The following is a 12638-nucleotide window of genomic DNA, read 5'->3' on the forward strand; positions in this document are numbered from 1 at the left end:
CCTCCGTACACCTGGGTATACACAGAGAGCTTTGCCAGCAGGAGCCCAGGGCATGGCTCACCTGCACAGCCATGCCCTCCTCACACCCAGGAACTGCTCCTGTGTCACAGCACAGAGCCAGCATGGAAAGCTGTAAAACCCAAAGCCTTCTGTGGCACAGGAGCCCTGCTGGGATCCCTGCTCTGGAGCAATGATTTGAACTGCAGCTCCTGTGCCCTGACTGCACTGGGACCAGGCTATTAGCAGAGATCTCCCTCCTCTGTCAGCTGCTTGACTTTGTAGAACTTCAAATCACTGTAATAAAGCCACAGACATACTTCCCATTCTGGGGAAGTGACCTAAATACTCAACATCCCAGCCTGTCTCCATCTCGGAGTAATTTGCCAAAGGCACAGCCACAGCAGTGGAGAACACAGCAAGTATGTCAGACCTGGCAGCCAGGCTGTCCCCTCCAGACAGGAGTGGCAGGGCTTCAGGCCCTTCCCCTGAGCACCTGCAATGTCCCATGCATGTGCACAAGGTGCCAAGATGTCTTTTGTAGGAAGCAGCAGGACTGAGGACCCTGAGCTGCTCTCCATATCCACAGCAGACTAACTACCTTCACAACTGAGCATTTCAGCCAGGAATATTAAAAGCTGCTCTGTTACAACAAGGACAACTTAAACAATTGCTATTATTAATTTTAAAATAATTAAGTGAGAAGCCATAAGGCTATCATTTTCTCAGCAGGACCACAAAATCTCTCTGTTCTCTGAAATGTTTTACTATGCCCATATGTTTGGCTACAGCTGAGTCCGACTATAAAAGTATGACATCTTTTAATTACATTTTAATGAAAGCTGTAACTAATCCAATAGCTCATTTGTTAGTACCTTGTGGGAGAAAGAAAAGCTCAAGAACAATCTCAGAATTCTTAGTTTTGGAATTCTTGGTTTCTTCCATAGAATGGAAAGATACACATCAATGGTTATGCCGAGTTCCCAGTAACAGACCACAGCATTAAAGTCAGCTGGCCAGTGACCACAAACCATGGACACATAAACAGGTGTGTGCCTTAGTGTGTCTCAGCAGTGCCTGCCTCCATTTGTCAGCTTTCTCAAACACTGAAGGAAGCAGAGAGATGTACAAGGGACACAGGATCCAGGAGCACGTCTTGCTTGAAAGACTGCCCAGTGATTGCCCTGAGCTTTGATTCAGACCTTTACTGAGCCATCCCTGGGTGAGTTCTTTCACAATCCCTTCTTCAACACAGGAGCAGGATCATTTCAGCTATTACACACATTGAAAAAATTGTATTTGAGCCAGCAATAGACATAATTTCCCCCATCTCTGAAAACTGACATCTCTTTTATGTTTGTCATCAATAGACTGACTTTTATGTCTTGCCTGCCTGCCCTATAGACAAATACAGTCATAATATTCATAATTGCTGCACATTTCTCTAGAACAAGTGAACTGTATCTTGTGGATTCAGGGTGAGACTTGGAGAGCTCAAGGACAGTCTGGAATTGAATACATCAAGTAGTGGGCTCAGGAAAAAAAAAGCATGCAATTTCAACTGCTAGTGAAGAAATGTGCTTCAGAAAGGAAATCAAGCCTTTGGTGGGCATAGTTTGGCCCCTAGTGGATAGTAATTCTCATTGTCACATTGAATTGGTAGCCTTTGCTTAAGCAAAAGCCAGGACAGAATAACCCTGGAAACTAAATTACCTCCCAGCTTTGGAGATGAAACTTGCTTCAAGCCAGACCTGGGATGAATTTGCAGTCTAGTGACAGGACTGAAAACTAAACATTTGCCTCCTCAGCAGGACTGCCAATACATTTAAAATTCACATCCAGAAAGTGAATCCTCCTCTTCAGCTTCAAAATATTCATCTGAATGGAAAGGTCAGTGAACATTTTTCTCTTCCCTTGCTAATTGAGAGGCAAGTCATAGGCTTAATTTGCCAAGAAACCAGGACCTTGTACTTCTCATGTTGAGCAGAAGGCTCCAACAAATACACCTGATGGACCCACGTCCATGGCATCTCTGGATAGCTGCCATCTTTCACCCCCATGAAAATGATGCAGTTTGCTCGTGATTATAAACTCCTATTGATTTCCAATTTTCACCAGATGTGCTCAAATCCCTTGGGATCTGAGCATTTGTAGATCCCTATCAGTCATGCAGTGCAGAGACAAAAGTGGCAACATAATTGGCATAGTGGAGCAAAAAGACTCTCCCATTCTGCTTTCAATTTAGGCCCTTACTGCAATTTCTTGACAGTAGATTTCTTCTCAGTGCTAATAGCTTCATATGAGGTTCTCAAAGAAAAGATTAAACTTTAAAAAGAAGTACATGTATTTGGCTTTTTGAACTTAATAACCTCACTCTTAATTGGAATGCTATGTCTAGAGTAGACTGCACTACATAATGTTGGCTTTGTTTGGTTTTGTTTTTCACTAACAATACCAGCTAATGCTTTGTGTGTTCCTGTGCTGCTCAGTCACAATATCTATTGAACATTTGATCAAAGCAGTTCGTGGTAGTAAAGCATGCTTGTAACAACTGCATATTTGTAGTACTTAAATATGGCATAGCCTCAAGTTGTTGCAAAACGGATATTTGCACAGCCTACTGTAAACCCAAGGTGATGCATATATAATATCCCCCTGTAAGGTGAAAAGGGAAAGTGCATCAGCACTATTTCTGTTTAGAACAGCTCTTTCAGCACAGAATTAATTCTGTCCCTCCTCTGTAATACCTGTGCTCCAATCTGAAAATTCTAACTGCTAACACAGAATAGAAAGCTTAAAATGTGCTGAAATACAGAACAAAGCATTTACAGAGGGAAATCAAAGCAAGTACATTTCTATTTGCAGGCAGAAAGTGGCATGGTGTTTCTTGATGATGATGTAGGCTCCCCTACATGTAGGGCATGGGTGGGTGGAACAACACTGGGGTTGCTTACAGGAAGCAAAGCTGTGCTATTTTAACATCTGCAGATCAACACCATTTCTGATGTGACAGAGCTCCATCAGGAAGCGAGACTGATCTTAGCAAGGCACAAGGCAAATAAACACTCATTCAGCTCAGAGGACTTGCAGTTTAGTGTCTCAGAAATGCCTCTGAGGGGGCAATCCCTACAGCAGCAATGTCCAAACTGGAGGTGTTGTACCTTGTTTAGCCAGGGAGTATCAAAACCTGACCAACGCCTAAAGCAACTGTGTTTGATCAAATCATATTTTGTTATAAAGCAAACCTGTCCAAGCAGACATGCAGGAGATAAGAATTATCTGTTAGAGATGGAGGGAACACAGGTACCCCTAGAGCTTGCATGGTTCTCCAACAGATATTTCCCTTAGTGGACAGCAAGGCATTTAAAACAAGAATCCGATGGGAATTCCTGGAGACAGATGATTATAAACTCCTCAGAGCTGCATTTAAGTGTTTGGAAATACTTATCACCTGTCATGGGCACTGCTAGAACTGAAACAAATTTAAAGTGTATAAATGTATCTGCAGCAATGAGAATCTTTAAGTAGAATGACCTCAAGATCGAGGCAAAAAGTTTTCTAAATTGAAATAATTCCTAACACTAGACATGGGAATATAGGAAGAAAAGGAGTTCATACATACAAATCTTTCTACAGACAAGAAATTCTTCAAAGCTTGCTTTCTCTTTGAAACCATATATCTCCTCATGAACCTCGTGCAGCTTAAATGTGACTGAACAGTTGAAAAAAAGCTGGTCCAAAAATAGTTGCAAGGCTCTTACTGTATTAAAAGAGAAGAGAATAGTAGATAAGCTCATTCAAAATTACCAGGATGCTGAGAAAGAGTTGCAAGCAGAACATGATCCTCAATTATTTTATATTTAAAGTTTAACTGAAAAATTACAGGTACAGAAACCTCACTACAGTCACCTTAAAAAGGCATATTTTTAATGAAAACTTGATTTACTGCCCTCTTTTTTTTTTAAGCACTAACATCGGTAATAGAACATAAAGACTGGAGAGGTCTTGATGGCTTCTTAAGCAAGAGCCCTGTGCAACCCACTGAAATGGACAGCAGAAATTTTCTCACAGCAAAGGCCAAGACTTAAAGGGGTTTACTAAGAATAAAGAAGAAAGGGCTAGTGTTTGAGCGTCTCTCTCTCTCTTTTTTTTTTGTTTTTAAGAATTACTTTGAAATAATTCTAGCCAAAAATCCTGAGAGTAGGAGTAATAACATCCTGAGATAATACCTGGCACTCTGGGTCCTCAAATGGCAGAGAAGTTCAGATTCAGGACTGATAGCAGTAGCTGGTATGTTTAGCAAAGAGAGTAAGAAGCACAGCATGAAAACCTGAGGAAGATACCTGTTTTTTAATAAAAAGGAGCAACTCCTTCACTCAAAGCAAGAGGAAAAAAAAAGACACAATCACAGAAAATACATGCAGAAATACAAGCTCACAAAGACTACAGTGTGCAGTCAATTGGGAGACTAAAGGGGACAGTTACAGGGCTCGGTTATGTTGAAATGGTTGGTCTGATGTAAAAGCCACTCTAGTTTCAAACAACTGATGAATTAACAATTTTGTAAGGATCTCATTTGAATGATTGGCTTGAAACCCTCTAAAAAGTATTCTCTTGAAAGGCTGTATGTGGAAGATCATCCAAGTCAGAAAAACACTCAAAGGCTCAGCATTCAAAGGTAGTTTGATCAAAATATTAAATCATCAGGTGCAGGCACAATGAAACTTGCTTATTACAAAGAGGAGCTACAAAAGATTACAGAAAACAACTAACTTAACCATGGTAAGATTTTAAGAAAAGAAACGCTTAGGGGCTACACCAAAGAACCGGTCTTTAGCCTGTCCTGAAAAATAAACCAGTATCACAGCCCTCAGTCTTCACAGAGAAGAGCACCAGAGCACATCACCTACTGAGTCCATCGTCATGCTCTCATCACACAGAAAACCTCAGAAGCTCAGTGACATCTCTTACTGATGGATCAAAGATCATTAGGACAACTGTATCATAAAAACAAAACCTCGATAAAAATCAAGCTATCCTGGATTTTTTATTTAAGTGAAGCGAGTCCTTTTAGTTCCTCCCTGCTACAGGCAAGAGAGAGGAAGGCACTTCCAGCAGAAGAGTCTAGCAGCAATCCTTGATTTCATCAAGTAACCACTGCCTTAGAAAATGCAGGTAGTAGACACAAATGTTATTTTAAAACTAACTCTGTGATCACAACACAGCAAAATCAGTAAAGTGCTTGTGTTAAGTGAGGACAATGCCCTACCTAGGAGATGGACTTGGGTTCAAAACTCTTAAAAAGAAAAAACAGAGAGTGAATAACCTACCACGATGCGAGTCATGCCAAATTAGCGACAGCCGTGACACAGCAGTGGAGCCAGCAGCTCACATATCAAATTGAGATGAAAAATCACTGTGATGAATCAGATGGTGGGTAAAGGCTCAGCATGGAGATAGAGCAGGACCTGGGCAATGGCACTGCCTGACATTCAGAGAGGGGAAGCCACAGGAGTTCAGATGAAGCAAAAGGCTAGAGACAGGTAGCAGCAGATTTGCTTTGTCTGCCATTATTCATCTCTCTGAAAAATAAAGAATGAGAGTTTCACCTTAAGAAATCCTATCTACCAGAATAGACTGTTAGGGCACAACTGTGCCTTAATACTGTAACTTATGTTTTGGGTCAACTCTATTTGAAGCCAAACCTGGAATGAGAATGGAGGATGATGCAGGAATTGTAGCCAGTATCATAAGCTACAGCACAGGCTGGGGTCTCTCAGGACTAGGTGTTTTTAACTGTCTGCATTTCCCTGCACATATTCCTGCATTTTGCTCTCAGACAGGATTCTAATCTGGGAACTTGTGTATTCAGGTTCCTGCAGCTGGTCATTTTCTCTCAATAGTATAGCTAAGCAGTAAGGAATATTTATTTCAAAAAGCATGACACGATCAGCCCCTTTGGTCAAGAGCTCATCTAACCTCATGCTAAGTGTCCATAATTGCATAACTGTGTCAATTATCCCACAAGGAGCACTTTGAGCCCTGCTGCAGAAAGGCCAGGGCTGCTCTTGTCTCACCACGACCTCAGCTCACCTGCACCTTCATTAGCAGAGGCAAAAAGGGGACAAGAGGAAGGGCTGGTGCTCCGCGAGGAGGAAGCGGCGAGGCAGGGGCTCACAGCTCTCCCCAACAGACCCTGTGAGCCCGGCCTGCAGCTGAACACGCCCCAGCCCTTCCTTACAGACACTGCCTCGTCATGTCATTTTCTAGAAACTGAAACCCTTTTTAAAATATACTCAATTTTCCTCAAGGCTCAGCATACACAGACTGAGCTATTCTTGTTGCATTAATGCTTGTGCAAAGGGAAGGAGATGCAGCATGTGTTTGAGAGTGGAGATAGGCAAAGTGCAACAGAATTCCAGGTTATAATTCTGGGCATAACAGCGTAGGACACTGTCAACCTGAAATCTGATTTAAGAAAAAATCCAATTTAAAGCATTTCTAGGTGTTGTGCCTGACTGACTTCAAATGAACTCTTAAAAATCATTTTACAGTCATATTTTCCTCTTCTAAAGATGTTTTCCTGCTCTACTGAGTTAGTACACACACAGGAAAAAAAAAGAAACAGCTTAGTTAAAAGGATGCTGTTGACACTGCACAAAGCACATACATTTTAAGAAGCAGAAGCTAAATACCTTCTACTCTCTTTCAATTACATTTGTATCAGAAATTAAATACAATGTATTTCAGATGGAAGCCAATTTAACATAGTTTATCCAGCACATCTATTAATGTGCATATTGACATCTATGTAAGGTATGTACATACATATAAATACACACACACTGAACTTGCATGGAAAAACAACACTGTGAAGTGTGTGCTATATGCTCTTGGTGATATAACCTAAACTTCTGCTCAGTAACAGCAAAGCTCACAGCATTTCATTCTCATTCAAAAAAAAAAAAAAACAAACTCAGGTAATCTTTCATATCCTTAAATGGTCTTACTTGAGGTTTAATTTTCAAAACTCAGTGAAATAAATAATGTGCTATAGGAATCAATTCCTACATTTGCTCTCAATTTTGCTTGCCTGTGATAGTCTTCTATTAAAAAAAGTCTCAGTAGAAGCACTCTAATAAAGCAAAGTTATATGAATCTGGATTGAGATCTTTATGAAGTATAAAAATGATCTCTATGAGAATTTTATCAGTCTAAAGATAGTAGAAGTAAAATTATGGAAATACCTGAAATGCAGTAGATTAGTTACCTCCCATCCCCCTCTACCTTACTAACAAGCATAGGTAGTCAAGACCTTCTCTTCGCAAAAGGTTTTGCCATAAATGTTTCAATTTGATATTTCAAATCTCTCTTATGCAAAGATGACTCCCATGAAATTAACTCCTTTCTGTTCCCCGCCGCCGTGACAACTCTGGTAATTGCTTTCACGGGGTAAGCAATACTGAGAAAGCATGACTGCTCCTTTGTGGAAGGTAGCAGTTCCCTGTACCGAGCTGCAGACCCCGTGGTGTGTGCTGACAGCACTGTGCACGGGGCAGGCAGTGCCAGCAGCCCTCTGGAGCCTGCCACTGAGCAAAACAGCCTCCCCTTTACCTGAGCCTGGCAAGGAGGTGGGGCACAGAGCTGCCGCAGGGATCCTGGGGCACTGCAGCTCCATGTCCAGCAGAGCACCTGGCTGTGGAGGTGGCACTGCTGGCGTGGCTGTCCCCAGGCCTGTCCCACCCTGCAAACCAACCCTCGTGCGTCACACCGAGCAAATGCCCTGACAGCCACCTGAGAGGAGATGATGGACCTGGCAGCACGTGCAACAGGTGACCTGGTATACCCTCCAGGTGCCAAAAAAATGGATTTACAACAATGTATTAAAAACACCTTTTGGAAATTAGAACTGCTTTAATACCTCCAAAAAGAAAAAAACAAAAAACACAGGTAATGCCACCTCCTATGTCTCTTCAAATACAGCAATGCTTGGATCATCTTAAAATTAAATATACCTCGATATTTGAACTGCTCAGGCTTCAGAGCCTCAGCCTCTGGCATTTCATAATACTTAGATAATAAACGAACAATCTTCTTTTATAAAAAAAAAGAAAAAGGGATGGGGGTGAGAAGAAGAATGCAGAGGAAATAGTAGCTGTGAAATGGAATCCACAGTTTCAGACACCAGGTCTCATTAATCTTGCTGATGAATAGGACCTTTATAAAAGGAGACCCTGCAGCCGAGAAAATTGAAAGGAAATAGTATGGAAAGTGAAGCAGCAGTTTCTTGTACAAGTTCTTAAATGTTTTAAATTAAGTGGCTTTTGTGGAGGCTTGAGTCAGAAAAACAAATCCAAGTAATTCCTTCTTTACAAGAGAAATGCATGTGGATGACACTGATGCTCCTTTTGCTGCAAGCTTTTTCTGGCAAAGAGATTAGATCAAGAATACAGCCAAAAAAGGAATGGAAATGCACTGTTCGGCGATTAGTTTATGACATTCTACCCTATATATAGTGCCTATTTGGCAAACCCTCCTGCAGTTCTGTGTTTTTCATTGCAAGTGGCTTATATCAGTACTGACATCTTGCAGATGTTAGTAGCTTTGATTTTTTTCCCCCATGTTGCAAATGAGTTGGCATGGAAACAACTCTTTTCTGGCAACATGACATATGATTCAAGGCAAAATGCATTTAACACAGATGAATAGTTCAGGAATATGCCTATAACAAAAAGTCATCTTGAAAGCTGCTTTGCATTTGTTGGTGTTTATGACAACTGTTTCAAGACACTCTCAAAAAAAAATCAAGTGTTCAAGACTAGGTACCAATGATTAATTTCTCACTGCTTAATGCTACATACTCTACTTCATCCTTGATATATTTGTTTTAATAACAAGAAGAAAACGTTAAAAAAAGAAAAACATTTTGAGAGGTTATTTTCCTGTTCTTTTAAAATGACCTTTGCTGTGTTGATTTTTACATTTAGAGACTGTTGTGTAAGCCTCAGTTTAACTCAGAGCCTGCCACAGGCATTCAGAGTGTGCCGCGCTTCCAGCTCAGATCATTTATTGGAGCACCAGTACTGTGGGAGCCCAGCAGCGACTCAGCTTCACTGGCCCTGGGCATTTCCCTGCCTCTGAGCACCAGGACCACCCCCAGGCCCAGAGTGGCACTGGTACTCGGGTGAGCTCAGCTGAGGCAGGAATGGGGAGAGGGCAGCTTCTGGAGGCTGCTCACGGGGGCATGAGCTTGGCCCTACCAGGTTCCTCCCTGGCCACTGCAACTGAAGCAGGTTAGGAAGAAGCAGCAGTTCCCTCCAAGCCTGTTCCTAACAGCTCCAAACTGATCTTGAGCCTTGGTAAAGGTCTGATTATCCTTTTGGTCTTCTAAAAGTATCTTTGGAGAAAAGGTGGGAGAAGCTCTCCTTCCAAGAGCAGAGCCCATGCTTCATGTGGCCAGAGCACAGGAAGGAAAGGCCAGGGGAGAAAGCATTGCCAGCACCTGCTCCCTCCAGCAGACACTGCAGGCATCACTTTGAACAGAAAACCACACTTCTACAAGTTCCAGCACAGCCACAAGCCTGCACAGACACCTGCACACATGAGCTAAACGCCGTGTGACGTGCACAGGGCAACCATGGGGTGCCACGAAGTGTGCACTGAAATGCAGTTCTCAGGCGAAAGGTTATAGTCAGCAAAGTATAAAAATGGCTCTGAAGGGCAGTACAGGTCTCAATCAACAAAAATTTGGCCACTTCCTTGTAGTACACATACGTCAGATAGACAGATTTGTTGTGGGGGGGGGGTTATGGAAAGGGCAATCTTTAAATTGCGAGTAAGAGAGTTTCAAACCCAGAGACAAAGAAGCAGAACCTACAGCAGGGAAGAAGAGATCTTGGACTGGAAACAAGGCACCAGAAACCTCATGGTTTGCAGTCAGTGTTGGACACACTAATAGACCTTCTAGTGTTTGTCCAAACCTAATCTGAGGTCCAAACCTTTTGAAAAATTGTTATTACTGGAGAAGTCTGACAAGAACTCACCTCTGTGATTTAGAGGAGTCTGAATTCAATAAAATTAGCATTTAAATAAACCCAATTAAGAAATGCTTCAAACTGAGTCGGCAAGAAGGGAGTATGGCCAACTTGTCTGTTATAAGGCTCTGAAGGGCTACTCCACCATGAAAAGCAAAATCCTTTTGGGTCACTACAACCAGAGCAGAAAACACCAGGGTCTGTGAGTGGAATGCACTAGCTGATAGCACAGATAGGTGCTTTTTACTTCATTTTCACAAGAATAAACAAAAAGTCTTGCCTTGTCACAGCACACGCCACACCTGGTAACTGAACTATGTCATAGTTCAGATGGCCACAATATACAGAGTAACATCAAACAATTTCAGAAAGCTTTAAGCATTCAGCCAAACAGAGTAACACACCTTACCACATCAGAAGGCTTCAGGTCTCTGCCCATACAGAGTAACATCACACCACTCCAGAAAGCTTCAAACATCTGCCCTTCTTGTTCTTTGTCCCAGCCTTTTATCCCCTCCTGTTGATGCCCTGCACCTGTGTGCCCTCTGTTCCCTTTGGTGGTTGGTCAGTGCCCCTGGGCACTCCAGGGCTCGTTGCTGTCAGTGCTGCTCACAGCTGCAGTCCATGAGGGATGAGGCTCAGACACAGCCCCATTGCCAATTACCACAAACTGTGCACCTACACTGCCTTATTTTAAAAAATTAAGATTAATTGGCAAAGGTGATATATAAGAAGATGGTGACTGCTGCCTGTACAATGTTCATCTGACTTGCCATTTCTGAGCATTCAGGCTAGTTTGCAAAAAGTACACAATAAACATAAATGTCTACCATGTAACAAAGGTTTCTTGAAGCATTGTTTATGTACTTGGCCTCCAGAGTGTGGAACAGCCCAATCATGAGAATAAAAAATCTGAATAGACTCCATTTATTTTACTGGTATTTGAATGTGACTTTTTGTCTAATAAATGCATCTGTTTTGGATTATAAGTTGTCCATTAGAGGAAATTCAGGTGGGTTTATTTTGTGTTCTCTGTTTTGAATAAGCTGCCATTACCTGGAGTTACATTTACTATTTTATCATTGTTTCTGCCTTCAGCTGAGCAGTACAGAAATAAAATGACAGAGTGAGCTTATAATCACAAGTATTTTAATTTATTGAATAAATGACCTAATTGCTTGCCTGAGATCTATTTTTCTTCTTTCTCTTGACCCTATTGAGAGTTAATCAGTTTCTTGGTGCTAATTAGATGTCAGCATTAGTAGCCTGCTAATACATAAGAGATAATGACACCATCGTGCAAGACACGGTGTCCAACACATGACCCTGTTTCCTTAAATTATGCCCTAAGGATTCATCTGGAAGTCTAAAGGCTATGTAGTTTTACAGCAGCAGTTCCTTCTTCTGCTTGTGGATAGTGGTACAAGTTTGACAGGCAAGTGGAGAATCAGACAGGAGATGTATCTTACCAAGCAGGGCAAGGTTTTAACAGGAATGCTACTGACTGTTCTTGTCCCACCTTGTAATTTTAGTATGCAGTATTTGCTCAGTATGAAAAGAATCATACAAAGAAGGCTTAAATAACAATTCTGTATTTCTCTTTTATAGACTAACAAACTGCTGGTAGGTAATTAAGACATACATCTTCCCTTTACAACTCCATAATCCAACCTGTGCGCTTCAGCACGTTGAGGGAGCAGCAGAGAGCATTTTGTGCAACCATACCTTCATCTGCAGCTCCAGGAGATGCCAGCACAGCAGAGTGAGGTTTCACAGGGGCTGTTGCATCAGCCTGTCTGTGCCAGGCAGATGCAAAAGATGCACAGCTGGGGAAGGGAGGCTCTTCACAAGCAGGTGAAAGCTTACGCTTATGACACAGTTTAGCACAGCACTGCTGAGCTGGAAGGGAATTCCTCATTTGCAGCCTTATACAATCATCCAGCTCTTGGGGCAGGGGCTGGTGTATCTTCAGTGCCACAAGCTGCTCCCCTCAGCTTTCCCAATGACCCACATCCTCTCCCAGGTGGGTAGAATTAACTGAGAGCAGCAACAAGGCCACATGCATAAGACATGCACTCAACACTTGGAAGTGTTTCCCAAGTGCAACAGAAATGTCTTCCAGGAGTGCCTGGGATGAAAACTTCCCAGAGACCAGCAAGGAAACAGCTGCTGTAAGGGCTGAGAGAAGGATCACAGGGGGGGTGATCACATCATCTCAGCACTGCCCCAGCACAGCTGCTCAGGGGATGGCAGGAGATCCATGGCTGAGCCTCTCCCCACACGTGGGCACTGTGAGCAGGGCAGAGGCTCAGCCATGGGGACACAGGGTCAGCTCACAGGCTGGCTGCAGCTCATTTAACTTTTTGCCTGGGAAAAAAAAAAACAGGAAGAAAAGCACTCAACAACTCTGTTTTATGGAGAACATAATCCAGGTTGCAGTCAGTGCCAAGGCCCAGAACAAAGCCTGCAGCATAACCAGACTTCCTGTAAAAGTTCCTATCAGATGAAGCAACCTCATAGAATTTTGGGGAGCTGCTCTTTTCAGGTCTTCACCTCCACAAAGCCATGTTTGGAGCTTGAATCCTAGTCCAAGGCAGCAAACCCCTG

General features: G+C 42.5%; 1 protein-coding gene across 13 annotated transcripts in view; it reads right to left on the reverse strand.

The window, feature by feature from the left end:
• Positions 1-12638, reverse strand: part of PTBP2 (polypyrimidine tract binding protein 2) — a 214187-nt gene that overhangs the window by 79783 nt on the left and 121766 nt on the right. The window contains exon 1 of one of the 13 annotated variants that reach the window (XM_071436208.1): positions 5328-5342. The exons of the other annotated variants lie outside the window; for them this stretch is intronic. The gene's annotated coding sequence lies outside the window, so the exon portion shown is untranslated. Of the gene's footprint in view, positions 1-5327; positions 5343-12638 lie in introns of those variants that run through there. 13 annotated transcript variants of the gene reach the window in all.

The sequence above is a fragment of the Agelaius tricolor genome, unplaced genomic scaffold, assembly GCF_023055355.1.
Source record: "Agelaius tricolor isolate 1412-34295 unplaced genomic scaffold, bAgeTri1.0.p SCAF_11, whole genome shotgun sequence".
NCBI lineage: Eukaryota > Metazoa > Chordata > Aves > Passeriformes > Icteridae > Agelaius > Agelaius tricolor.